Genomic DNA, 12,697 nt, shown 5'->3' with positions numbered 1-12,697 from the left:
CCTTGTTTTGATATTGGAAAAACCTAATCTTTGGATAGAACTCTTTCAACTTTTTAAAAAAACTTTAATTTATTTTTTGTTGTTATAATAATGATCGACAAAACCATAGGATAAGAGAGGTACAATTCCACACAATTCCCACCACCAGAGTTCCGCATCCCATCCCCTCCATTGAAAGCTTCCATATTTATTTATTTATTTATTTATTTATTTATTTATAAAAAAGAAACTGACAAAACCATAGGATAAGAGGGGTACAACTCCACACCATTCCCACTGTTAGAACTCTGTATCCCATTATCTCCCCTGATAACTTTCCTATTCTTTATCCCTCTGGGAACATGGACCCAGGTCATTATAGGATGCAGAAGGTGGAAGGTCTGGCTTCTGTAATTGCTTCTCTGTTGGTCATGGGCATTGGCAGGTTGATCCATATCTCTAGCCTGTTTCTATATTTCCCTAGTTTTTCTGTCTTTCCCCACATGGGAAATATACTAAAGTTTCACTTATTTTCATGGAAAATTTGTCATCTTCATACCACTCTGTCAGGTAGGAAAGCAGCCATGAATGTCTTCTTTTCTAGAAAGAATTTGCCACTTTATAGAATGGAGTTGAATTAATTTTCCCCTATTACTTATTCTAAAAGAGTTTTAAAAGTTCTAATTTTGTAGATTAATTGACTCATTCTGTCTGTAAGCCTAAGCTTTTATACCAGTAATCTCCTGGCATATCTGAGGAAATATTCCTCTTGTAAAAGACAGTGCTTGTAGTATATTTTGGAATGATTAGTGAATGCCTGGATAGCTGCATTCATTGTATGAGTGAAAAAATAAATTAAGAAAGAAGAACACTATTTTCCCTGGTGTGTTTTTTTAAAATATTTTTAAATTTTTATTTCCCTTTTTCTTTTAATATTTTCCCTTTTGTTGCTCTTGTTGTTTTTTATTGTTGTTATAGTTGTTATTGATGTCGTCATTGTTAGGACAGATAGAAATGGAGAGAGGAGGTGAAGACAGAGGGGGAGAGAAAGACAGACACCTGCAGACCTGCTTCACTGCCTGTGAAGTGACTCTCATGCAGGTGAGGAGCCAGGGACTCGAACCGGGATCCTTAAGCCAGCCTTTGTGCTTCGCACCACGTGCGCTTAACCCACTGTGCTACTGTCCGATCCCCTCCCTTTTTCTTTTAATAGAGGGTAAGAGACACAGGGGATAGGCACCTGCAAACTGCTGCATTGCTTGTGAAGCTTCCCTCTGCAGGTGGGGGCCAGGGGGTTGAACCTGGGTCCTTGTGCTTATATAATAATATATGTACTCTACTTAGGTGTACCATGGCCCAACCTTTACCCCTCAAATTTTGATATGTAAAATGTATTTCCATTGTAACCTCCTTCCCCCAAATATGAGTGCATTGTCTTTAAGGAACAAGGACATCCATGACCCTCTTGTTCTCCCTACCTTCACCACCAAGGCCATTCTTTCTGTCCTATTTATTTGATTATTCCAGTCTGTGGATGAGAATTGTGTTTCCTCCACAGGCATTGATTTGGCAAACGTCTGCTTGAGAACTAGGTTTATTACTTATTCACAATATTCATCAATAGTTCTCTAATGTGATTATTATCTTCCTTCAGTATTGAGGAAAGTGAGATTCAGATACTTCACACAGCCAGTAAAATGCACAGCTGGAATTTAAATCTGTTAGTTTTATGATGTAAAATGGTAAATTCTAGGTTGTTCTAGTCCCATATATGTAACTAATATTATAAGAATTTAAACAAGCACTGCCCAATTTGATTCATATTGAAAATCCTATGAAGTAATTTATACAGGTATTTTTATTTTGTTTTAGAAATTAAGAGATTATGGCCATGCTGATAAAAATCATATATTCATTCTTGAACCCTAGAAGTTCTGATCCCAAATCAAGTTCTCTTTCAACTATTTCTTGTCTGTCATATTCTCTTGTCTAATATTTTGAGTGATGACACAAACCCAGAAAACTATCCTACCCCCAAATCCTAACCTCGTCAGTGAAGCAACGAATCAATGTTCCCTTTTTAAATAAGACCTTTTTAAATAAGCCACTTTTATGGTTCAGAGACATTCACCAGTTAAAAGTCTATACTATGGCCCAAGATAAATAACCAAATTATGGTCTATATTGTGTTATTCTACTAGAGAGACTCTTTTTGATGGGAGGAAGCTTATTAACCTCAACCATTTTTTTTCCTAAATATGTGTTATTTTATCATGTGCAAGGTTAAGAAATGCCAGATGTCTTATTATGATAGTGGCAAGCAATTAGGAAGCAAAGGTCACCATCGTACTCAGATTTAGATCATGGTTCCAGTATTTTCCTCTTCCATCTCACTGGGACTTTTATTTAGCACTGAAAAATCCATTCATTTTAGAAAGGTTAATTTGCAGCTCTATGTGTGATGTAGTGCTTTGCCTGGCTGATCTACATTTTAACAGTGCATTGCTGGCAGTCTCCCGCCCTCCCCTGCCTCCCTCTGTCAGAGTGGCCTCTACCTTTTCCTTCAGTTCTGTCTCCACACAGAGGCCCAGTAGTGACTACAACACATGGGCCCCACCCCCTCTCTTTCCCTCATCTCCTCATGGATGGAATTGTCACCTTTCATTTCAGCAATCCACTTTTACTTTTAACTGCCATCCAAATGCCAAGAAGCTCTTGCTTTACTATGGAATAATTATGACTTGCTTAGAATTTCTGGTGGACAAAAAAGAAAACCACTTCTTTAAAATTGACAACTCTAGAGAGTCGGGCGGTAGCACATCAGGTTAAACGCAAGTGGTGCAAAGCTCAAGAACCGGCATAAGTATCCCAGTTCGAGCCCCTAGCTCCCCACCTGCAGGGGGGTCGCTTCACAGGTGGTGAAGCAGATCTGCAGGTGTCTATCTTTCTCTCCCCCTCTCTGTCTTCCCATCCTCTCTCCATTTCTCTCTGTCCTATCCAACAATGACGATATCAATAACAATAATAATTGCCGGGAGAGCCTGAGGTAGAGAACTCAACTGGAACCAACCTAGGCTGCTGCGTGGGAGAGGGATCAGGTACTCCTGCTGAGCTAGTTGCAGGAGATAGACTCTGGAACTCTCAGAGCCAGAAGGCAATCCCAAGTGTGTTAAAACAGAAGAGCAGCTGTATATATACTTGCCAAGTAGGGTGGAAACAGGATGCCATGTAGAGAGGGTGGAGCAAAAAGAGACTGGTGGAAATCAGGGTGACTACGAGAGGGGGCAGAGCAAAAAGACATCGTGAACCAGTGGGATTAAACCAGTGCCCTGCAGGTAGGGCGGCTCCTAGGTAACTGGTTATGTATCATTGGAACTCCTGAACCATTATTTTGCCCCTAGCAGCCACATAAGAACAGACACTTAACTTGTTTTGCCAATCTGATAGCTAAATCCTCTTCCAATTGGACAAAACCTCCATTGTGTGAGCATTTGGAGAACAGTAGTTCTTCATATCCCTGACTAGAAGAAGACAAAGAGAAGTAATCTTACTGCAGTCAGTGCCAGAGCACATGGCCTGGAGTTGCCCCCATTGGGTCTTTCCTTGGAGGGTGACCATCTTTGTGCTTCCTGCTACCTGACCTCCTGCCTTTCTTGGTTTTGGTTAAATTTCCCAGAAATAATTCTTCAAGTTTCATTCATGTGATAGAAACAGAGAACTTGAAAGGAAAAAGGGAAATAGGGTGAGAGAAAAAAAAAAAACTGAAACACTGCTTCACTGTTTGCAATGATTTCCCTGTACAGGTAAGGATCAGGGAGTTGAACATTGCAACCTGTGTACTCTCCCAGATGTGCTACCACCTGGCCCCAATTCTCCAAGTTTCCATTGATTCTGTGAGACACTCATTAGAATTATGATGCTTAGATCTTCATATCTAAGCCCAGGACTTCAGCCCAGAGTGTCATAGGGCAGAGTGGATGATGCTTGTACCAGGACAAAGTGGACTGAGATGGGTCTGAAGCAGCCTCAGAGACTCCTTTGGGACATGTCAAATATTTATGAGGATATTCGACACAGATCATTAGCATATCTGATACGTCGCTATTGGACAAACACTTGCATAGGTTGACACCTGTAGTCCAGACAAGACTAAAGCCCCAACACAGGTTGTCAGTGTGGAGCAATGACACACCTGCCCTGCAGGAACCCTTTACCCCAACAACATGTCTTTTTGTTCAGGCATCTCATGATTTAGCAACCAATCCAGATGAAAAGGTTAGTGGGAGACCTTAAAAAATATGGGCTCAAAATATAAATTTAAATTTGGTCATAAGTTAGTTTCCTTGTGCACTAGATGACACATACTGCTAGAAAGAGTAAAGTCAGTTCAATTTAGAGAAAGGAGAAGGGTTAGTTTATATTTGCTAACCTTTTGCTTTTGTATTTATTTATCCTTTCAGCTTTCCTACTTACACAAGGGATTGGAGGTAGCTGAGCCTTGCTTGACATGTGAATGAGGCAGGAGCCCATGAATTACCCAGACTTGCCTCAGCACAGTTCATTAGATGCTGGAGGGAGGCGATGGGCTGCTCCAGGCAGACCCAGCCCAATGTGGCCATTAGGCGGCTCGGCAGCTGCTCTCCCCGTCATTAAAGTCAGGCTGCAGCTACAGGAATAGCAACCGCTTACAACCTGTCCAGGTTCCATAGAGCTTCATCTCCTAGGACTTTCTCCTCAAGGCTTCATGTCAATGGAATGAAGTTCATTACCTTTCAAAATCACCAGTGTGGTCTGCTAATAATGAAAGGGCATTTCACTCATCCAAGATAGGGCATTAAAGGACATTAGACAGGCTTTACATAAACAATCAGCTTTTACAGAGGACTCCTCCCCATTAATGTGACTTCAGGGAGAGGAAATCTATTGAATGTGATGTTAAGAGGGGACTGGCATCAGTGCACAGCATACAGATGTATATGGGAACAGACTGCTGGGTGCCAGTGAATGCTCTAACAGTAATCAGTTATGGCTGACACTACACTAAGAACTTCACACACTTCACTCAGATGGCCAGTGGGCCCTTGGCTGGCTCCTTAGGCTCTAAATGAAATTTCTTTCACAATACCCCTGTTACATGAGGTTCCTTATTGGCTTGGAGACAATTTTGGAACTCCCATGGTCTTGCAGTCTTAGGGGGTCCTTCAGTTCTGTGTTCTTACAGGTGCTTTTACTATATTTTGCCAACACACACACACACACAAAAAAAAAAACACCAGCTAAGGCAGAAAAATTGGCCTGTTCACCCAACATATATAATTTCATCAAGCCATTAGGAGTCTGTAAACTTTACTGGATTTAATCTTTCTTTTTTTTCTTTCTTTCTCTCTCTCTTTCTTTCTTTCTTTCTTTCTTTCTTTCTTTCTTTCTTTCTTTTGCCTCCAGAGTTATTGCCAGGGCTCGGTGAGTGCATGAATCGACTGCTCCTGGAGACCATTTTCCCCCCTTTTGTTGCCCTTGTTTTTTTATCATTGTTGTGGTTATTATTATTGTTGTTGTTTTTGTCCTTGGATAGGACAGAGAGAAATTGAAAGAGGAGGAGAGACAGAGAGGGGGAGAGAAAGATAGACATCTGCAGACTGCTTCGCCACCTGTGAAGCAACTCCCCTGCAGGTGGGGAGCTGGGGGCTTGAAGGATTTATCTTTCTCCTTTTCAAGCATCCTTCCCTTGTTCGGTAGCTACGTCTCTCTTCACCTCCCTATCCTTGAATTTCTTCCTTTTCCTAGCCAAATGAAGCACAGTGGGTTTTACTTCTCCAAAGTAGGTACATTTCCCTCTCTAACACGGAATATTTTGCTAGTTAGTTGCAAACAATGTATTTTTCTCCATTTTGGAAAAGAGGTGTCATAAACCAAATACTGGCAACAGGAATGACCACTATCCTCAATTTACTTAACACAAAATAGGGAGATTCAGAAAGTATTAGTAATTCTTCAGCTCAAAGGACTGTATAGGCAATACCAGAGAAGGATTTCATGGGCCAGGTGGTGGTGCAGCTGGTTGAGTGCACACAGAACCAGGTTCAAGCCCTTGGTCCCCACCTGCAGCGAGGAAGCTTCATGAGCAGTGAAATGGTGCTGCAGATGTCTTTATTCTGCTCTATCTTCCCTCTCCTTGATTTTTATGTTTTTATCCAGTAAAATAAGAAAACTATCTTGTAAAAAGAGAAGAATTTCAAAATGACAATATTAATTTTGATCTTATTATTATTGACTGGTGAGTAACAACTCATGTTTGAAACTAAACTACTTTCCTGTCACTGTTATCAAAGATTACCATAAATTTAGTGATATAGATGACAGTTTTATTTTTGAAAGTTCTAGAGAGCAGAATATCATTTGGCTAAAATCAAGATCAAGATCAGCCCTTGCCACTGTCATTAAAGAAATGAACTCTAGGGCCAACTAATAGCTCACGCTCACGTGGATATTGCACTGCTTTGCCATATGTAAGACCCAGTTTCAAGTTTGACCCCCCCCCACTGCCATTAGAGGAAGTTTCAGTGCAATGGAAGTTTCAGTGCAATGGTCTTTCACTCTCTCCCTTTGCCTTTCTGCCTCTCTGTTCCTATTTATAGAAATAGAATAACAAAAATTTAAAAAGCAATACTCTTGGGGGGTTGTATAAAGACAGAAGTATTACTTGTTCTCCACTTGGAAAACTGGAAAACTCTTGGGATATTCCTGCAGTAAAATTGCCTTTCAAAGCAAGAATTTAAAAGTAGTTATATCAAAGCTGCTAAATAAACAGGTTATTTCTAAGCCTGATTGATTGACAAGGCCCACTAACCAGTTCCACCAAACTGTAAGGTATTGGGAGAAAATTCTATGTGTACACCTCTATTCTCAGTGTGAGTTTTTGTTTAAACATAAGAATATTCTAAGATTGATAGGGCAGTGGCTCTACATAGAACACCAGGTAAAATGATTTGAAGAGAAATGGTGAGTAGTTAACCACTGTAGTTAAAAAGTTCTGAAATGCGCTTTTAGTTCTGTGATCTAGAGGGACTGATTCATTTATTTTAAAATATGTGTTTATCTACTTATTGTATAGAACTAGGTCATCACTCTAGCATATTTGAGGACAGCAGATTGAACTCAGGACCTCATACTTGTAAATACAGTAGTTTAGCTACTGTGCTACCTCCTGAGTCATAGGAGGGACTAATTTAAAATTATATTCTAGGTGGCCTTTTATAGAAAGGGAGAATGTAGTTGAGAATCCATTTCTTTGATCCTCTCCCTAAGAAGTCCCAATAATCATTCAGAACCAGAGAAAATTTATAATTTTATTAAAGCTATTTGCCACCTTGATATATTTTAGAAATACCAGATTTTTTTAATACAGTATAAATTCGTGGCTTCATCTTCAGAGATTTGTATTTAATTGACTTGGGGTAGAGTGTGGTATTAAGTGCCTTTTAAAAGCTCCTTGGATGTTTTGTAGTGCACAACACTGTAGTGAACTAGTGCTCTAAAGAGCTACACAGGCTGAATATCCAACCCTGAGTATGCTATGTAATTGTTCTAAATCTTCCTCTCATTTTCTGTAAATCTAATGGATATTAGTTTTCTAGTGAAGTTAGCTTAAGACTAAAAAATGCATCAAATGTGAAAAATCACAAAGGGAGGTTCTGGCACATAATTGCACATTGATTCCATTGTCTTTCCCATGTGACAAATCAAGGGTGAGGGGTCAAGACTCTGGATTTAAGGATTGACACCCAGAGTGTAAATCTTAGTTCTGTGGCTTACAAGAGATGTCACCTTGGGCAATTTGCCTAAGATTCCTTTCCTGTAAAAATGATAGCAACAATTACTATGAGAATTAGAAAAAATGAGAATTAAATGAGTCTGACACAATAGAATGGAGTCTGAATCTAATTGTGAGAAAGCATCAGGTAAACCCTATTAAATGCCTGACATGCACTCTTCATTATTGTCAATGGCATGAAATTACAAAGAGAGATTTGGGTAAAAATTCCAAATTAAAGAATTAAGGAGACATGACAACTGAATGCAATATACATCCTTGGATTTTTCTTCTATTAAAGAAATTACTATAATAATTGGTAATATCTAAATAAGGTTTATGTATTAGATAATGATATTAATTTCCTAGTATTCATTATTGCATGACACTTAGGTAAAGAAGGATCTTGTTTTAAGAAATATGCATGAAAGTAGTTAGGTATAACAGAAACATTTTATTTGCATTTGAGAGAGACTAAAACAAAGAAAGCAAAATATTCGTATTTGGTAAATCTAAGTATAAGGTATGTGACATCTGGATTTTTTTTATACTATTCCTGTGACTTTTTTATGCCTCAACTTTTTTAAAATAGAGAAAAAGTTAAAGTATGCTTTTGGCATAGATTAAACACTGCATAAGAGATGAATAAATATATCTGTGACAAGGAAATGTAGAATGAAGCAAATTCATCAACATGAGACTGTGTGCTAGAATTAATTATGAATCTCTGAGTAGGTATTTTCTAAGCACTTTACCAAAATGGCCTTTACTCAACTCATTTATCTTTTTTTTTATTTATTTAAGAAAGGATAAATTAACAAAACCATAGGGTAGGAGGGGTACAACTCCACACAATTCCCACCACCCAATCTCCATATTCTACCCCCTCCCCTGATAGCTTTCCCATTCTCTATCCCTCTGGGAGCATGGACCCAGGGTCATTGTGGGTTGTAGAAGGTGGAAGGTCTGGCTTCTGTAATTGCTTCCCCGCTGAACATGGACGTTGACTGGTCGGTCCATACTCCCCGTCTGCCTCTCTCTTTCCCTAGTAGGGTGGGTCTCTGGGGAAGCTGAGCTCCAGGACACATTGGTGGGGTCTTCAGTCCAGGGAAGCCTGGCCGGCATCCTGATGACATCTGGAACCTGGTGACTGAAAAGAGAGTTAACATACGGAGCCAAACAATTTGTTGAGCAATCATGGACCCAAAGCTTGGAAAAGTGGAGAGGAAGTGTTAGGGGGATATTCACTGCAAACTCTAGTGTACTTCTGCTTTCAGGTATACATTTTGCAGTAGTTTATGGATACGTGTGAACATATGCTCTCTCTCACAGAAATTGGTGTATATCTAGGTTTTGGGACTTTGTTAGAAAGTGAACCACCTGAGATGGAATTAGAGTATACTATGAAAGGAAAGGTCTCACCCGAGTAATGAAGCTGAAGGGTTGTCATTCCACACGTGAAGTCTCTGGACACAGTCTGAAGTGAAGCATGTTGAGGTGGCAATCGTTGTGTTGGTTAGGTTGTGATCGGCAGATGCAATATTATTTGGTATGGATTGGGAGAGGCATATGGGAAAGTGGGCCCTATCCAAGGGTTCCAGGACTGGGGGAAGTAGAGGCTCTATAGTGGAGATGTGAGGTTCCTGCTGTCTTAGGGTTCAAAAAGACAGTCAATAGTTAATGTTATCATCCCATTATTTGGTAATTGGGTTAACTTTGAAAAGTCCTTTTGTTAGGGTTTGCTGTACAGTACCCAGTATCTTGTATATAGCTGTTCTATTGGTTGCTTCTGATCTACTTGGTCTAGGCTTTTGAGAGAGTTCGCATATCAAATACACAGTCTATATATTAAAAAGATTCAGTCTGTGTTTTAAAAAACTTCGAGACATACAATTAATTTCCCCCTCTCATATTAATTAACTAGTGATTTATATGACTATATTTTACTAGGAGTGTACATAAACACATTCCCACCACCAAAAGACTGTGACCCATCCCTCCCACCCACTCCCACCCCCCACTGGCCCAGGAAGCTGCATCTGCTTACAATTTGGTCAGGTCCTGCTTTTAGTTTCCCTTTCAGATTTTCTTACTCATTTATCTTTAAGGAGACAGTAGATCCTTCTGCCTTCTCCTCAACTTACACTTCACAACACCCTGTGAAATGCTGGGAAATTGTGCAGATGCAGTCACATCTGCCATGTTGTCCCCTCAGGCTATTGCTAGTTCCCCATGCGTGGAGTGCCTGTTCCTGTGCCCTCAGGGCATTGCCTATTTCTCGCAATAGTTGCAGTGCTTTGGTTACTCCTCCCCCTTCCCATTCTCACGAGAGTTATTATCCTACCCTGGAGTGCTATGGTTACTCCTCCCCCTTCCCATTCTCAGGAGAGCTACTCCCATAAAAGCCCTTCTTCTTCCGCACCTCTCTCTCTGGCCGGCCCTTCACTTCAGTGTTTAGACACAGGAAAGGTTACTGCTGTGAAGCAGCCATTTTTGCTACCTCCACGTGGCCCAACCTGCTTCTCTCTCATCCAACTCTGAGGTGCCAGCGCAAATAAAGATTTGTGTTCCCTCTTCACTCCAGATCTCTTCTCTCTCTTCTCCACAGCACAGCTCAACAGTGAAATAGCTTTATTAGTGCTTCAGAAGTAAATTTGAGGTCTTCACTGGACTCCAAGGCTGGAGGAGAAGCTAGGCTGGGCAGATCTCAAATGATTGTTATAAGTCAAGTTCATGAAGTTAGCTAGCTAATGGGGATAGAAGTCAAATGGATCAGATGCCAGAACCGAGAGGGGAGAGGGGTAGAGAGGTAGAGGAGGCTCACAATAAAGGGGACTTTGGTGACCAGGGGTTAGCCAGTTTAGTCTCCCAAACACTCTGAATTCCTTCCTTCCTCCCTCCCTTCCTTCCTTCCTTCCTTCCTTCCTTCCTTCCTTCCTTCCTTCCTTCCATCCTCCTTCCTTCCTTCTTTTCTTTCTTCCTTCCTTTTTTTTTTTTTCTGTGTGTGTGTGTCTATGGGGACATGATTTTTTTTTTTTCTTGAATATAGCATGACAAAACAGCACTGCTCATTTCAAAACTTTCACAAAATATAGAAAGCATTTCCAACAAGTTTTCAAAGAATTCAGAATTCCAAAACACAGACATCTTTTTTCCTATCAGTGGACAGTTTTCCAGCTCTTACTCCATGTGTATTCATACACATATACATTCCAGAGTTACACAGACTAGTTCAAAAATACCATACCTTACCTCTCACTCTGCTATATCCCACAGCCATATTTTCTCAGCATAAACATAGATTAATGCTCCAAGTTACTCTGACTATATAGCACCATTCTGTGGCTGTGTTCTCATTTACTCAACTAACCCCAATGGTGGATATTTATGTTGCTTCAGACATTTTATAATGTCTAAAAACCCACTTGGGGTATATCTTTTGGGTATTATCTGATCATATGATTTGAAAAGTTCCTGTAACTAAGGGAACAGGACTGATTATTACTAAAGCTCAATGATCTAACATCACTGTGCCCTCTGTATTTATATTTCCATCAATAATGAGAGTCTTTGGTCCACAAGTCTTTGACAAAACACTTGTTCCTTAATCTTTTGATTGTGTGGCAATCTAATAAGAAAAATAGGAATCACACTGCTTTTATTTATTTAATTTTGCATTTCTTGTCAAATATTTAGGTTAAAAAATATCTAACTGCTGAGGGTAGATGGCATAATGGTTATGCAAACAGACTCTCATGCCTAAGGCTCCGAAGTCCCAGGTTCAATCCCCCGCACCACCATAAGCCAGAGCTGAACAATGCTCTGGTAAAAAAAAAAAAAAAAAAAAAAAATCTAACTGCATTTAGTAGCCCTGGACTTTTGAGCAGTAACTGCTTTTTGAAGGGAGAAATCTTGATCAAATTATCTTCCTCTAAACTTAATAGCTTAGCTGAACTTTCCATACTTTCAATCTCTTCTCTGTGTGCTCATGCTGAAGATAAATGTAGAAACTACTACTTGTAAGTAGCAGTACAGACTTTGGAGTCAGATTGTCCAAGTGCGAATCCTAACTTGTGAACCCTCTAGCTGTGTAATTTTGTCTCTGCGCTTCCATAACCCTGGCATAATTTACCTAACTAAATTTATGGGACTATCCTTGAGAATTAATTAATGTAATGCACTTAGAACAATTCCTCACACATATTAGGCCCTTTAGAAATGTTAACTAAGAACCAGTGGTTTTAGACAGCTAGACTTTATTCTTGAATCTCAGAATAGTGGAGAATGCTCTACAAATATACATAATTGAGGCTTTGTTAATTTTAAAACTTTAATCCAACCACTCACCCCTCTACACACTGCACCAAAAAAGTTTTCTAAGAATTCTGGAAAGAAGGGGTCAGTTAGTAGGGCAGTGGGTTAAGTGCACATAGTGCAAAGTGCAAGGACCGGCTTCAGCATCCCTATTTGAGCCCCTGGCTCACCACCTGCAGGGAGGTAACTTCGTAAGTGAGGAAGCAGGTCTGAAGGTGTCTGTCTTTCTCTACCCTTCTCTGTCTTCCCCATCTCTCCCCATTTCTTTCTGTCCTATCCAACAATAACAGCAATAACAATAATAATGATAACCACAACTGATAAACAAGGAAAAAAGCCTTCAGGAGCAGTGGATTCATAGTGTATTTACCGAGCCCCAGCAATAACCCTGGAGGCAAAACCAATAAAAAGAAGAAGGAGGAGGAGGAAGAGGAGGAGGAGGAGGAGGAGGAGGAGGAGGAGAAGGAGAAGAAGAAGAAGAAGAAGAGGAAGAAGAAGAAGAGTTCTGGAAAGATAGGGTTAGGCAGGATCTATGAATATGTCTATAAGAAGAAAGGCCACAATAGTAAGTATATTTTCTAGCTGGATAAAACA

The sequence above is a fragment of the Erinaceus europaeus genome, chromosome 5, assembly GCF_950295315.1.
Source record: "Erinaceus europaeus chromosome 5, mEriEur2.1, whole genome shotgun sequence".
NCBI lineage: Eukaryota > Metazoa > Chordata > Mammalia > Eulipotyphla > Erinaceidae > Erinaceus > Erinaceus europaeus.
Note: the sequence above shows the minus strand (reverse complement) of the source record.